This window comes from Alligator sinensis, unplaced genomic scaffold (assembly GCF_000455745.1).
Source record: "Alligator sinensis unplaced genomic scaffold, ASM45574v1 scaffold834_1, whole genome shotgun sequence".
Taxonomy (NCBI): Eukaryota; Metazoa; Chordata; order Crocodylia; family Alligatoridae; genus Alligator; species Alligator sinensis.
Window position 1 is genome coordinate 313,265 of NW_005843049.1, and position 15,295 is coordinate 328,559.

A 15,295-nucleotide genomic window follows, 5' to 3' on the forward strand; every position below is an offset into this window, starting at 1 on the left:
TTCAACCAGGTTTATCTTAAACTAGTTTCAGCCATTTTGAAACTGATTTACGTGAACTGAGCTTCTGTTCTATTCCAGGTTTAAACCAGTTTCTGACTGCTTAAACTGGTTTATGTGTAACTTCTGTCTCTAGCCCTGTTATGTTACAGATTTGAACTGGTTTCTGATCACATATACCAGTTTATGTGTAAGCTCTGTCCCTAGCTAAAGTATCTATACAGAAGAAAAGGCACCTCTGTTCAGCCTGGGTCAGCTAATGCAATAAGTTATTCAAAACATTTCACATTTCTGTTTTCAGATAAAATATTCAGCAAATATGTGCTCTGTATTCACTCAGCTTTAATCAATAGTTAAGCAGCACTGTAGTCATGACCAGATTGCAGTCAGATCTAAACAAATATTATTTGAGCTAGTGGTTTCTGTTTTTAGATATGCCTATACATTGTGCGTGTGTGTTTACTGACATTTTATAAGCAATCAGCTTGCGGTTAGACCTATACTTTGGTATTTTTTGTCTTAGAGATCAGTTCAAAAGCAGAAGAACTTTAAATCAGGAAAGGTTATTGCTAACTAACATTACATAAGGGTTTTCATCATTTAAATGGCATTACAGTCTGTATCCATGAACTGTGAACTAAGAAGATGTATATAAGATTATAATGGTTCAAGCACAGCTATAGAGTGAATAATCTGCATTTTATATATTTTGTGACTGTGATCCATTATGTCAGCTGTTATTCACTTCTGCAATTTGTTGTTGTAGCAGTGCTATTGCTTACATCTTTATCTTATCATTATTGTATTCATTACACAGATGTGTAAAAGAATGCTGTTTAACTACCACAAGTATAATGTGAAAAGGAGTTCTGATTGGTGCCCATCTTGAAAAGGGATACAACAGAAAGAATTGACAGATGGGTAATGAGAATGATTAGGGCCTGGGAAAATGCTTATATGAAGAGAGATTGAACTCTTGATTGGTATTGTTTCTCTTAGAGAGGAAACGTATAGTAGGAGCATGATAAAAGGATACAAAATAGGAAATGTTATGGAAAAGGTAGATTGGACATTTACCCTTATCTACATAGTACAAAAAATTAGTGTAACTGTATAGTCACAAGTTCAAAGCTGATGAAAACAAACACTTTCCTACACAGCACTCAGCAAATGTACGTAACTCCTTGTTTCAGGACACCATTGAAGGCAAGAACTCCATATAATTCTGAAAAGAATCAGATAGTCTTATGAATATGAACTCCTGCTCCCATCCTGGGCCATCAAAATAAGTATTTTTTTCCAGTTTTGGAAGGGAGAAAAACCTCATGTTTGAAACTTTTACTTGTACTATCTAACTGAAGTAGAAACTCTCTAAATGTAGACATAAATTGTCTCTAGAAGCAGATTATTTCACATGTACCTGCTGCAGGATTTCTGAAATGAATTTCTGAAATTTCTGGTATTGGTCACTGTTTTAGCCAGGATACTAGTTAGATGAGCCATCACTGGTCTGTACCCGAATGACAATTCCTATGTTCCTATGAAAATGGTTTTCCACACCAAGGCCCCAGTCCTGTGAATCTGCTCTATATGTATTTGAATTCCTTGAGCAGAAACTTTTTGTTGTTTTCTGTTTGCTGGTTCATGCACTTCTTTTAACAGACTTAATATTGAGCAAACTGTACATCCTAAAGTCAAGCAGAAGGCAGAGCAGGGTGAAACCAGAGTGACTACCACATTCAGAAAGTCATATGCTTTCATAGGCTATAGTCTACGTTGTCAGCTGCTATGAAAGCTGCTAAAGTCAGTAAAGCAACATTTGAGATGAAGGCAGTTTGTTTAGGGCACTAAAATGCATAGCATTTTGTGTACTTTGTTTTGTGTTGTCATAATTGATATCTGTACACTTACAAAGGAGTGTTAATAGTGCGTATATTGGGTGGGACTAGAAAGGATGGATTTGGGAAATAAATCTATGCTTATTTTGCAGCAGAAGTTCCAGAAGCATAGTAGGTACAATGAAAACTACGTCTATTGTCTCTGTTTATCTCTCACAGTTTTTACTCTGTCATTCAAGTACCAGCCTGTACAGGGTTAAGCCCGCTTGGCTTTAGCCTGTTGGCTGTTCTTGCTGTAGCCAAGCTCCCAGCCTTCCTTGTGGTCTTGCTCTGCGGGCCCCTTGGCCCTGTCTCGCTTGACACCTAGCCCAACCCTGGCATCTTTGACACAGGCAAGGCTGCTTGTGTCCTCTGTATCAGCCCCTGTGGTTTTTGACCCAGGAGAGGATGCTTTACTCTCTGTACCAGCCCTCCTGTGGTTCCTGACCCAGGCAAGGCTGCATGCACCCTGCTGTGCTAGCCTCTCCATGCAGTCCTTGATCTTGTCTGGTCTGTATGCTGGGTGGTTCTCTATCATTCATGTTAGCCACAGTCGGTTCTCTGGTGTCAAGCTTAAATTACAACATAAGTAGAAGCAAGTGTTTCATAACTAAAAACCTCCCCATCTTTGGGTCACTGCCTCACTACAGGCCATCAGTTCCCCTTGGCTCTCGGCAGCTTTTTGAAACTGCTTGGGTGCCTGCCAGTCTGTTGGCTGCAGGCATCTCCCTCCAGAGCTCCTCTTCCTGCAGCATGCAGGCAGGGCCAGACTGCCCTGCTAGCTCCCAGGCCCTGGTTTTATGTTCCCCCAGGGTTGCACCCCTTCCTGCCCATTGGCTCTCTGGCTACACTCAAGGGTTGCATCTCTGGTTGCTAATTAGCTGCCCTGCCTCCTGCAGCCTAGCTCAGTTGATTCTCTTTGTCCTAATGAGTCTAGGCTGTTCCTGCTCTGCTGTGTTCCAGGGTCCATAACAACCTTGGGGGCTGTTTTCTTGCTAAGGCTGGCAGTTGTAGTCGTTGGCCCCTGCAGGTTACTTATGTCTTGCTCTCTATTGCTGCTACCAGGGTTGGGGTTACACAGAGACAGTAAAAAAGAGACAATTGCCAAAGAATTACGAGATTTTTAAAGTACTGATGGTCATTTATTCATCCTTCTGAAAGTGAGTATTGATTCTGAACACCTTCTTTTTGGATGCTTAACCTGGCCACTTACTTTTTAGACAAAGTTGAAAGTTGGCTTACTAAAGCCCTGTCCATTGAATACTCACCCCTTCAATGCATGGACATCCAAGAATGAGGTACCCAGCATCACTCTTCTCCTCTAACAAAACCCCACACAAAATGGGCCATTTTCTACTAATGTTTACTTTACACAAGGTTGTAAAGAACATTAAAATGCAAAGTTGAAAGTCCTGTTTGAACTAATTTCAGGTGAGACTTGCTCAGAATTAAGTCTGTTAGAAGTGTATGAAACAGCAGTCAAATGGAAAACAAGAAACTTGGGTCCTGCTCAAGGAACCAATCAATGTTCACTGAATTACATTTTACATCTTATGTGGCTAGACTGTGCTTGGAATTTCCTGGCTTTGGTGTGCTGTGTGAGAACTTGATCATTTTTTGCAGTGCCTGTTTCAAAGTGCTGCATAGAGCATGCAGTATACATACACAGTTATCTGCAATATTTCTAGAAAAAGTCTCATTTCTTTGCTCTCTTGGGGAAAGTGTTATTTACAGGCTGGATAAGTCCTTTCATTGCAATACAATATGGTTAAGGCATTTCCCTTTAATTTTCTGTAAAACCACGCATAGTTTTTAAAAAATATGAACTAATTAATATCCCTCAAGGCACCTGCAGTTACTGTTCTTCTCATTTTAAATTCCTTCAGTAGAAGATCCTTTGTTGGTAAATGATATTCCAGTTTCCATGGTGCTCCTTGTTACAAGTAGCTGCTCTTTTCATCACTGAATGGTGCAATTTCAATTCATGCCGAAATATCAATGGTAACATACAGCAGCAAATTGTTCCTTTATGATCCTTGTCATTGTGGAAACTCTCCTGTTAAGAATTAAATGTCAGAGAATTTAACAAATATGAAAAGCCTGGTGCCTTTTTTTTTTTTTCCCCCTCAGTGGACCTAGGAATTCATCCTTTGTTGTTACCAAAATAGGTTATTAAAATGCTAACAACTATGCTTCCCAAAAAGTTCAGGTACAGGAAATAGGGGGCACCATTTCCACACCCCCTAACCTTCAGCTGCATCTGAGCATAGTGTTTTGTATTCACACTGCCTGTTACAAGGCTGTGAACTTCAGCAGTTCATTTTCACACTGATAGCAGCCTAGCTGGTCTGCTCCATTACATTACTCAGTGTGTCACATTGCCATTTGCTATTACATAAATCAGAAACATATGTCTGCAGTATAGAGGATAGAAATACATGCAAATAAGAATTGTTTCCCATCTTTACCTTAAACCCCTCCACTGTCAAAATGCTTGCTGAGGGGAGTCTAGCAAGTGGTATATTTCTATATGGGGCAGTCCTCTTCTCCTCCACCATCCTCCTCCTACGGTGATGGCATTATTGTTATGTAGGAGTCAGTCCCTACTGGTTCAGACTTTCAGGCCCAATTTGTTTCTTTTCCCAGTTTCAGTTCCCTTTGTCTGTAACTCTAACTTCCACACCAGTTCTGCCAGTTCTTTGCCTAGTGCTCTACTCATACTTTATGGGAAAGCATGCACTCACTTATGTCTACTGCTAGTTTGATATTATATCTGACTTGAACTCCAGGAGCCTCTTTTTTTGACCTGGGGACTGTATGCCTCCTGTTCTTAAATCTGGTGTTCACAGATTTAATCATGCGGAATTCACATGAGAGCTGGGTTCAATAAAGGATTTCTCTTTCTGTTTTTTTTTAAAGATACAACAACCTTTCTCCCCTCATTATTTTTGTGTTAAGCCTTTCAGTGTATGTGTGTGTGTGCATGAGTCCTATAGCAGGCGAGTAGAACTAAGTTCAAGTGCAGTATGATCCAGGTTGGATGGATCAATGCTTTGAATCTGATTTTTTTTTGTTTCTGCATTTTTATGTATGAACCTGACAGAAGCTGATGTTATAGTTTTAGAATCCTATCACTTGGGGTTGAGTGGTTCATGGTGTCAGGACAGTATGCCTGATTGCATCCATGGACCATTTACTGACCCTGAGCTGGATCAGGCTACGGAATGACCCTTAACCACTCCTCTGGCCTATGGGGGGAGAAGTTTGAGCACCAATGAAATAAAGCAAGGATGGCAATACACCAACATTACCTGGAAGCATGGAAGTGGTTTCTCAAAGAGTTACTGAGGGTCCAGCAATGATGATGTATTTGCATTTTGGCCATCCTAGTCAGTTGGCCATACAGGATCCCTTTTGTTATGTGAAACCAATTATAATCCAAACAAGTAAGTCAGTAGAAACAAAGCAAGGGATTTAAAAATAGCAGAAGAATTGTGTCTCTTGCTAGGGGCAAAGTGTTTAATACGGCTGTGCGAAGCTTCAGTCCCTGATTCAGTTCAGCGGAGATTCAGCCTGATTTGGTGGCCGAATCTCTGAATCTGAATTGAATCAGAGGACCCTTTAATCTCTCCAAATCGAATTGGAGCCCTCCGAATTGATTCGGAGAGATTCGGAAAGATTTGGAGATTCGGACATAGATACAGCTTTAAATGTTTTTTCTACATACCTCTAGCTAGTAGGGACTCGTGAGTGCTGTGATGCTGGGGCACATGGAGTGTCCCACAGAAGCAAGATGGGCTCCCCAGCACACTTCACAGCGGACCCAGAAGTGGACCAGATGCACTTCTGGTCCACTTCTGGGTCTGCCGGGGAGCGTGGTGGAGAACCCCCACGCCTCCCTGGCTCAGTGACTGGTGCCTCCTGGGTCTGGGGGGGGGGCACCCCAGGTCTCCCCATGGCTGATCGCCAAGACATGGGGGACCCCACAGTGCGCTTCCTGGCAGACCCTGAAGTGGACCAGAAATTCTTCTGGTCCACTCTCGGGTTCATCACTGAGCATGTGGAGGGGCCCCCTGCAGTCCTGTGGGATGATCCATGTGCCCCACTATCACAGTGTTCATGAGCCATGTCTGCTACCTCAAGATATGTAGAAAAAACTTTTCAAGCTGTGTCTATGTCCGAATTGCTTTTTCTCCAAATCAACATTGAATCTTCAGATTTGGATTTGGCCAAACTGAATCGAGGACAGTGATCCGAATCAACTAATCGAATCACTGTCCCTGATTCAGGCTGAATCCGAATCGAATAGGGCCCTCTTTGCACACCCCTACTGTTTAACAATGGCCTGATTCTAGACTATTAAACCAGTGTTTGCTTTTGTATCTTCACTGATGCCAGTGACCTAGCCATGATATATAAAATGGAGAATCAGGCTCTGTGCTCTCATTGTCTCATGACAGTGGCAACATCTCAGATGTATGTGGTGATGTAAATGAATCAGTGGCTTAATGGCTTAGTATTTCCCCCCCTTGAAAGTCATAATAAAAAGAAGTTGAATAGAGGTCATCCTCTTTAAGGCTGTGAGCTGCAAGATCATAAATAACAATCCTAGTTTAGAACATACGGATGCTAAGGCTGAAACATTTTGATAGACCAAATTAAAGAGCACTGATATTTTTCTTTAATGTTCCCTATGATAATCAAATTAATAATTATGGTTTAAGACTACAAGCCTGAAAAAGTAATTCCCTTTAGCATATCCAAATATGCATATGAGTGATCTGCAGCCTTGAATCCCAGGGCTGCAGAACCACGGAGCACACAATATTCACAGCTTCCAAGACGGTTTGTGCTTGGTTGTGGGGAAGGGCATTTGTTGTGTTCATTTTACTCACTTTCCCATTAGAGAAGATTAAGACCTTTTCAAGCGGTACAGGAGAGGTGGGAATTATTCCATTTTTCCTTCTGCATAATAGGCTGTATTGTGTGCCCTCCTCCTTTGTGGAAAATCTATGGAGCTGGTGAGTTCATGCTAACTGATCTCTGGTAATAGAGTAGATGTTACATCATATCACCTTCTTTTATCACAGGTGGATTGTCAGAACATGCAGTGGGTGTATTCAAACGTACAAGTGTGAAGCTCTTTGTGTATTGATCTAAAACCTCACAGATATAAAATCTAGTGGGGGTATCTTCTATACTTTGCTGAACCACTAGCCCCTTTTAAGAATCTGAAGCATGATGACTCCCTTTCTGTGCTGCATTTGGTCCATTTCTTTGTATGCACTAGCTAGTATTTGAAAACACTTGCGGAATAAGTATCATGGAAACCTCTTCAACTAACCATGTTCCACAGGGCCAAATGCAATGGCTGATTATGTTTTAAAATTGCTCAAATTTGGAAGCAATGCACTCAGGAAACTACTCTGGAAAGATTTAGCAGATTCCCGAAGGAATATGTCATTACATAAGGCAAATTTCTTGAAAGACTTAGGAGCTCCTATGTTGATAAATATTCAGCCCACCAAAGAAAAAGACAGTATATACACTATTGCATAATGAAAATCAAGCATCATTTATTGTCACTGCAGCCACATGAAAGAAATTAAGATTTGCTGATTAGGGTTTATCCAGCTGTAACATTAACTGCTTTCACCATTAGTGCAACATAGTTGGCTTATTAGTCAAATTATAAATTAATCTGTTTTGGAAAGTTTTGTTTATTTTGGTACGCTGGAGTAATTCTCTTATTTTTTGCAATTAATTGGCCCTTTCTTACTCTATTGGAAATCAAGAACAAAACTACAGTTAATTTTGGTGAAAGCATGAGAAAGCTTTATATTAGCCTTGCAAACTGCAGCTTGGCTGGGAAAAGTACACATGGCTGGGAATCTGATTTATATTCAGGGAATAACTGTATTTCACAACAGAGTGTATGTTTTAACAGTGAATTTAATATGAAAAAGACCTCATATAAGAGTAATGCAACCTCATTAAATGGACAGTATATTGAAGAAATACTGGTGCCTGGCTTGTATGCATTCCTAAAACTGAAGTGCCCATTTAATTTCATTGCTTTTACTTCTCAACAGATTACCTACATAAAGTCATTGCCTGGGCTTATTTAAACTGTTGCAAACCGCTGGGTGTGAACTTTCATTTCCTTTTTAGAATCACTTCTGTCAGTTCAGAACCTGTTCTTCATTTGCTTAAGCTAAACCTGAACTAAGTCTGGTGTTAGTGAAAATTAGAATGTTTGCATAGCTTGCACTCATCACAATAAAAGATTTAAAATTACACCTTAAATTAACTCAGTACTACTCAGTAAGCCTTTGGTCAGTTTTTTGAGTGTATTAAGTTATTAACAATCAGTAAGCATTCTAGTTTTTTTAAAGATCTGCATATATCCTTGGGATTTATTTTTATCCCATGGTTATGACTCCTCATTGCAGTTTTTGTTTTTGTTTGTGCTTGTTTATTTGTTTGTTTTTTACATTTGCGTCTTTGGATTTATTGAGCCATCTCCCCTTTTATTCTATATCTCTTCATTTCTGACCTCTTCTTGCTGTCCTTATAACCTCATTTATTTTGATTATGTCATTTTTCCAAGGCCAGTGGACTCAGATTGGGCTTTACTAAAACCCAGATTTAAGTGAATACAAAGAAATGATTTTGGCATGGCCACTGAACAATGAGGGATGCAGAGACAACATACTTTATGCTTGTGAAGTCAGCTGAATCTGCCGAGAATATTTTGTGTGTGCGCCTGTCATTTCACAGAAAGATCAGCCTGCAGTGGTCACAGCTCTTAACGCTTGCTGTTTGTTGTTATAAAACTTGTCATTAAGCTGGGATATGAGCTGTAGACCTCTGGGAATGTTCATAACCTGATTTATTGAAGTTGTTCTTCCTATCCCCTGGTTCTCTTCTTTTCCTCACTGTGTCTTCCCTATATGTTTTTTCTTGAAAATATTTACAGTAGGTAGTAAAATAGTAGAGACTGCCAGAGAACCTATGATTCTTTTGCACATAAGGCCAAATTCTAAACCCAGCATACAGTCCAAATGATTGGGCTGTACCCTGGGGAGGTCTATAGGATCCAAAAGGAAGATCTTCTCTTCCAATCGCTAGACTAAAAGCAAATCCTAAAAGCATCTGTAGTCAGATAGGTTTTTGAATCCACGCATTCACAGGAGTGTAACTATATTCTTAACTCTTAATATTCCTGGGCTGCTACACTATAACTATGTAGCATAGGAAGGGTATGTCTCCTCTTCTGGTGCTTTCATTCCTGTACTGGAACTGCCTCATCTGGAGGGCGGGAAGGCAGGATCTGGTTCTGTATAATGGTGATGGGTAAATCTTAAAAAATGGATAGAGGTTCTATTTGAATAAACACTCTCATATTTAAATGTTGTCTAAACTAGCTAAGTTTCTTGGTTGATATTAAAGCTTCCTCCCATTTATAACAGTGGGGCACTATCTTGGGTACCTCTAGGGATCACAGCTGTAACATCATGACACAACTGCATCATGCACCAGACCCCTAGCACTCTGGGGCAGGTGTCATATGCAGGATGGGTCTTTGGACTGGCCAAAATGGATGCCAGTGGCACTGTGATGCCCCACTGGAGGACACATGATCCTTCTCCCTCTGATCCCTTAGGATACCCTTCCCTCTTGCTTTTCTGCCATGCCTAGATGTTATTCCCAAAATGGGTTGGGAGGTGTCTCCAAGGGTTCCAGAGTGCGTATAATCTGCCTTCAGGCAATCTGACATGGCCCTTCTGGCTCTATTAGTGTCCTGGGAAACCTGGTGCCTTAGGGGCTGTGTTTGTGGCCTCTGCCACCCCCATAGCCATACACTATGCCTCACAGGTGTTATAGGTTACCACTTCAGTGCAAATGCAATATTTGGTCCCTCAGACCTGAAAGTCTTTTTTGAAACTTTGCCCCCCCCTTATCTCCCCCTTTCTGAGCTCTGGGGTTCTGGCCCAGGTTGCCCTCATTGGGCTCTGGCCTTGGCCCTCCTGGCCTCAGGCTGCCTCTGTTGCCTTTCTGGGCTTAGGCTTTGGCCCTCACAACTCCCAGCTGCTTGTGTCTTGTACACTGATGCCTGGCAGGGCTCAAAAGCACACTTGCCCCTTGGGCATGCCTGTGGTCTCCTCTTCACCCCTTACAGCCACATACATACTGTAAACTAGAATGAAAAGGCAAGCAACCACTTTAAAAAAACAAAAACCAAAAGCCTCCCACTGCATTTGGAGTAAACCAAATATTTGGTCAGCCACCACTCCACAGGCTCTCGCTTCTCTGTCTTCAATGTGTTTGGTGCATGCCAGGGTCTCTCAGGCCACTTGCCCTACTGAGAGTTCTGTCCCTTTTAAACCACCAGCCCTTCCCCCTGCCTTTCTCCAGGCACTGACTTTTAATGCTGCCCTTTAGGTCAGGTGACTCTCTAGCCTTGGCACAGATGTTCCTCTTTAGGTTTAATGGACAGATTGCTCCTCCAGGTTGCAGCTTAGTGTTGTTCCAGCTGCCTGCTTATCTCCACAGCCCAGCTAGCCTGCTGTGCTTTTCCCTGTCTAGTAACAGGAGCTTTTATTTTCCTGTTACACATGTGATACACATCTCAGATTGGCCATGTAGGATGCTGGGTACAGCAAAGTCCTGTGAAAGTTTTAAAGATTTAAGTCTGGGATAGAATCAAGAATTTCAAAAGTGTCTTTTTCCCAAGAAATGTGAGAGAGGCCCATCCCAGAAGAGCTAATAGCTACCTCATGGTAGGGCACTCACAGGCAACATGGGACACCCAATTTCATGTTTCTGTTTTGCTTGATTCAGGCCATGGACTTGAATTTTAGTCTCTTATCCCAGGTGAGCATCTGACCACTATGCTACGAACTATACTGATGTTTGCTTTTGACTGGGAATTCTGAACTGGTTGGCTTTTAAGCATGAACCTGAACAATCTTGCCTGGTGAAAGTTGCGTCAGAATTGATATGTTTGGGGGAAATGTTTCAGCTTCAGTGAACTGGCGTTTTCTCATGAAAAACTTTAAATTCCAATCAAGTCTACCTAGAAACCGCCTGTGGATCACTGCAGTCCTTGCAACAAAGTATGGTTTTTATTGTAACAGTAAGTTGATAGGTCAACTATTTCTAATACTCAAGGCTATTCTACATTGAGCTTATTTAATTTATGGGGAGCAGAAGCAAAATAAGTTAAATCTTAGAGGTGGCAGTTTGGTAGAGAATTAAATGTGGGTGTTGCTTGTCCTTTCTGAGGGACAAGAATACCTAAAATAGAGAAGAAAAGGTTATTTAGGTAAATGTGATATCTTTTATTAGACCAACTGAATAGTTGGAAAAAATGTTCCTTACAAGCTTTCAGGCACAAGCACCCTTCTTCAGGCATAGGGAGAGGATGCTGGTGTTTGTCTACTCTCTAGGGTCGAATAGAAGTGTAAGCCAATATGCAAAATGCAGGTCTGAAAATGCAAATGCATGGCAGAGAAGATCAGAGGGGGATAGGTGTTAATGGGTGAGAGACAGGTAGGTGGTGGTGGGGAAACAAAAGAAGGAACGTTGACTGGTGATAAAATAGAGCTGGTAAAATGTAGAGAAGTTACCTGGAGTTATTGGATGGCAGGCAGGTTATAATGTGCCATAAATCCAATGATTGTCTATATGTCCATGATTTTTTATATCTAAAAAATCCACTTCAGATTTATGAAGTGAAGCTCGTAGGCTCATATACGAAAGGTGTTTTGTAAATTCCCTTTGAGGATCAGAACTGAGAGATTGGAGAGAGAGTGGTTGTCTTGTGAGAAATGTGCACTCACAGAAAACTGGGTATTTTTGTCTTTGATAGATTTTTGGTGTGCATTCACTCTAGTATGTAGTTGTTGTTTGGTTTCTCCTACATAGTTTCCATCAAGGCATTCAGCACACTGGGTGAGATATATTCCATTTCTGAAGGTGCAGGTTTAAGATCCAGGAATGGTGATGGTTCTGTTGTAGGGCATAGTTATTGTGGGAGTGGTGGAGATGTATTGGCAGTTTTACATTTCTTGTCCCATCATGGTCTGGATCTAATCAGTGTGCTTTGGGCCTTAGGAAGTTTATAGGAAGTAAAGAAGAATTTTTCCAACTATTCAGTTGGTCTAGTAATAGATAAACTTCGAACACCTCTGAAATAGAGAAGAACATATGAAAAAAGACATTGATAAGGTGCTCCTATAATGAGTGTAAATACCTTTCTGTAAATACCTGAAGTAATTATATGTTGTACTTTGAAAACTGTCTCTGAGGGGATAAAGGAGAAAGACAAAAAAAAGCGGGGGGAGAGGGAGGGGGGGACAACACATGTTACAGTTTTATGAAATTAAACATTTTGCAAGTTCTTCTTAATATTTTGGGCAGCTTTCTGCATATGAAAAAACATTCTTTTCAAGCCAGAAGAAAGACCCTAGCATTACACAAAGTATCCTAACCTTTTCAGTGCCTTATAGATATCATATCCCTCATGTGACCTTATAGATAAATGGTACATCATCAGTCCTGCAACATGTAGTGCTTAAATGTTAGCCTCCTAACATGGGTTCAGATCCATTATATTAGCAGTTAATTAACTTACTTCACAAGGACTGCTCACTTGTGATATTGTATTACAACTGCAGTCTCTTCTTTTTGCATTAGAGTTTGTAGATTGTGTAAAAGTGAAAGGATTAGGTAAGGCAAATAAAGGAATCTTATTACAAGTGGAGAAGGATCATTTCAATTTAAGTAACAGAACAGACCTTTTTAGAGCACTTTTATAGTAATTTAACAAAACTTTCATATTGGCCTTGGTGTACTGTGAGTGGATTTGGTGACAAAGTATAACTCTAAACTGAAGTGTCAACAAGAAGCAAGATTATTCATCCCTAAAATCATGGAACTGCCCCTTTGCTTTTGTCTAAACTCACCTTTTGTAAGCTCTATCTCACACTTACTGGTGTTACATGTTAATGTATTGCAAGCCCCCTGATCATGTTGGGAGAGAAAAGAAGGTATTGGTGGAGTGCTGCTTTTACAGAAAAGCACTCAGGACTGAGAGGTCACAAAACCTCTTATTTGGCTCAAGGCTTTTGGGAACGTGATAAGTCCCAGGCTTCAGGCTGTATAATGAATAGCACTTGCTGACTAGTTATGTTTTTTTGCTATCAACAGGGGTTAGTACTGCTCAGCATAACGAGCCAAGACTCAGTGTGTTAAGTATGCTCAGGTTTGAAAGTGCCTTTTTCCTCTTTGGTTTTGAAATGCAATTTTATTTTAAAGGAAATTATATTAAAATGAGGCACCCTATGGTGCTAGATACTATAAAGGTTGATAAGTACAAGAGATGCAGAAGAGACAATCTTAGCTCAGGGAGTTAAAAGTTTAGGTTGCCTGAAATCAAGAGAGTAGAACAGGGATTATACCTAGGATATAAGGGGCACATGTATGGTGTTACGAGTTAGGTAGAATATTTTAATGGATAGTAAATATGCTAAAATGTGATTTCAGTCACCCGAAACTATTTAGAAATCCAAGTTGTATTCATCTGGGAATAATTTTCCAAGGTCATGTTCACAGAACTCCTGGAAGCATTCCCTTTTACTGAATAACTTATTAGTTATGGAACTTGCCCATAACATTGGACAATCAATTTCAGTTTCCTACTGTGTCCTAGGAGATTCAAACTCAGATGTCCCAAGGTCTAGGAGAGCACCCTAACCATTCAGGGGCAGGGGGAAGGGGGATCTCAACCTCTCCAATGTTAATAGCATTCCATGTTGTATAAATAAACATTCATTTGAGCAGGGCCAGGCTCCACTATCATATCTTCCAGTGAGCATCCCGATCGCAAGGCCAGCACATAATTTTCACTCTCTATTTCAAAGAATGCTAGGTATTTTATAAAAAAGTGGAATGGCTTCAACAGGAACATATTGAGGAAAAGGTTCAGAATAAGTTATTGGCCATGGGTTGGGGCCTGGAGAAGACACTGACCCTCTTTTTGTAGCTTTGTAAATTTAACTCTTCATTGCCATTGCAGTTCTTACAAGAGAACAAAGTAAAATATTCAGTTTTAGGTCTGTTAGTACCTTTTATGTCAAGCACAGTGACATTTTTCATTTAGGTTAGAGCAACACCAAAAAAACCAAGCTAATCTCAATCTGATGCCATCTCCTCCCCATATGGTTCATCATCATCATCATCATAAAAATATTTGCACAGTTGTAGTAACAGTGTATGATATTATAACACTATAGTACGTGCATATACTGCATGCTCTCATCTTTGTTTTTGCCTCCCACATTGAATGAATGACATAACCAAATGGGGTCCTTCCTCCTGTTACATGAGATGGTGGGCCTGAAACAGCACTAGGCTTATGCAATAGCATCATGTTCATCATGATGTGGTGTTGCATGACCATCTTAAATATTTATCTATGGAGCACTAATCACCCTGATTTCTAATGCAGGCAAGAAGTGGTGCAGTAACACACCAATCTCATTTTCTCCATCTTATTTTGTAGCCTCATTTCCACTTAAAAATGCTGTAAAGGCATTCTATTAGTGAGGATCTGTGTGAAAAATGAGAACTGGCTCTCAAGAAAATCCTTATTACATTCTCATCCAGGAATGGCACTATAACTCTTAAAAATTACAGCAAGTAACAGATCATTGTGTTGAATCCCATGGGTGTTCATGCTGTTTGAGATGGCTGACATTTTCCTTCCATGGTTGTGGTAGCATTTTCTGTTGGAGTGTCCAGAACTCCCCATCTTTCCTCATATGCCCCAGAGTTGACATGTCTTCTGTGTCTCACAGAAGAGTACCTACTTGTAACATCCTTTTTTTGCCCTTGAAAACCACTTTTGACTTTGTCAGCTGGGGGTAGACAGTAGTATAATAGTGATCTGGACACCGGCCCTGGGCATTCACTTGGGGTACAAGAACAGCAGCCACTGCTGCTGCTATGGGTGGCCCAAACCCTGCTGTTGGCCTGGCCCCTGCTACAACCCCTGTTATTCAGGGCACAGATCCTGGTAGTTATGCTTGGGGAAAATAACCATGATGCATTGGTCAAGAGCTCCCTTCTCCAAGGGAATGCTAATACTGGATCTATCATGCTGCTTCTTCAGAATTACCTGTGAATCCCTCAATGGACTGACCTAGAGGACATCATTACAAGGGTGGCAATGTGATCTGGTGGACAGATCACTGCACTGGGATTCAGGTCACCTGATTTCTTGTCTTAGTTCTACCAGCTCTTGGGCAAGTCTCCTTGCCTATTGGTTCCTCATTGTTGCTATTTTAAAACAGTGATAATGGTGAAAAAATTCCTTTTTAAAGCACCTTGAGATCTAACAATGGAAGGTGCCATGT

At 40.8% G+C, this 15,295-nt stretch overlaps 1 protein-coding gene across 1 annotated transcript in view; it reads left to right on the forward strand.

Annotated features, from left to right (window-relative positions):
• The window catches only part of SLC7A11 (solute carrier family 7 member 11), a 91,706-nt gene that overhangs the window by 56,845 nt on the left and 19,566 nt on the right, over nucleotides 1–15,295 (forward strand). The window lies entirely within an intron of this gene.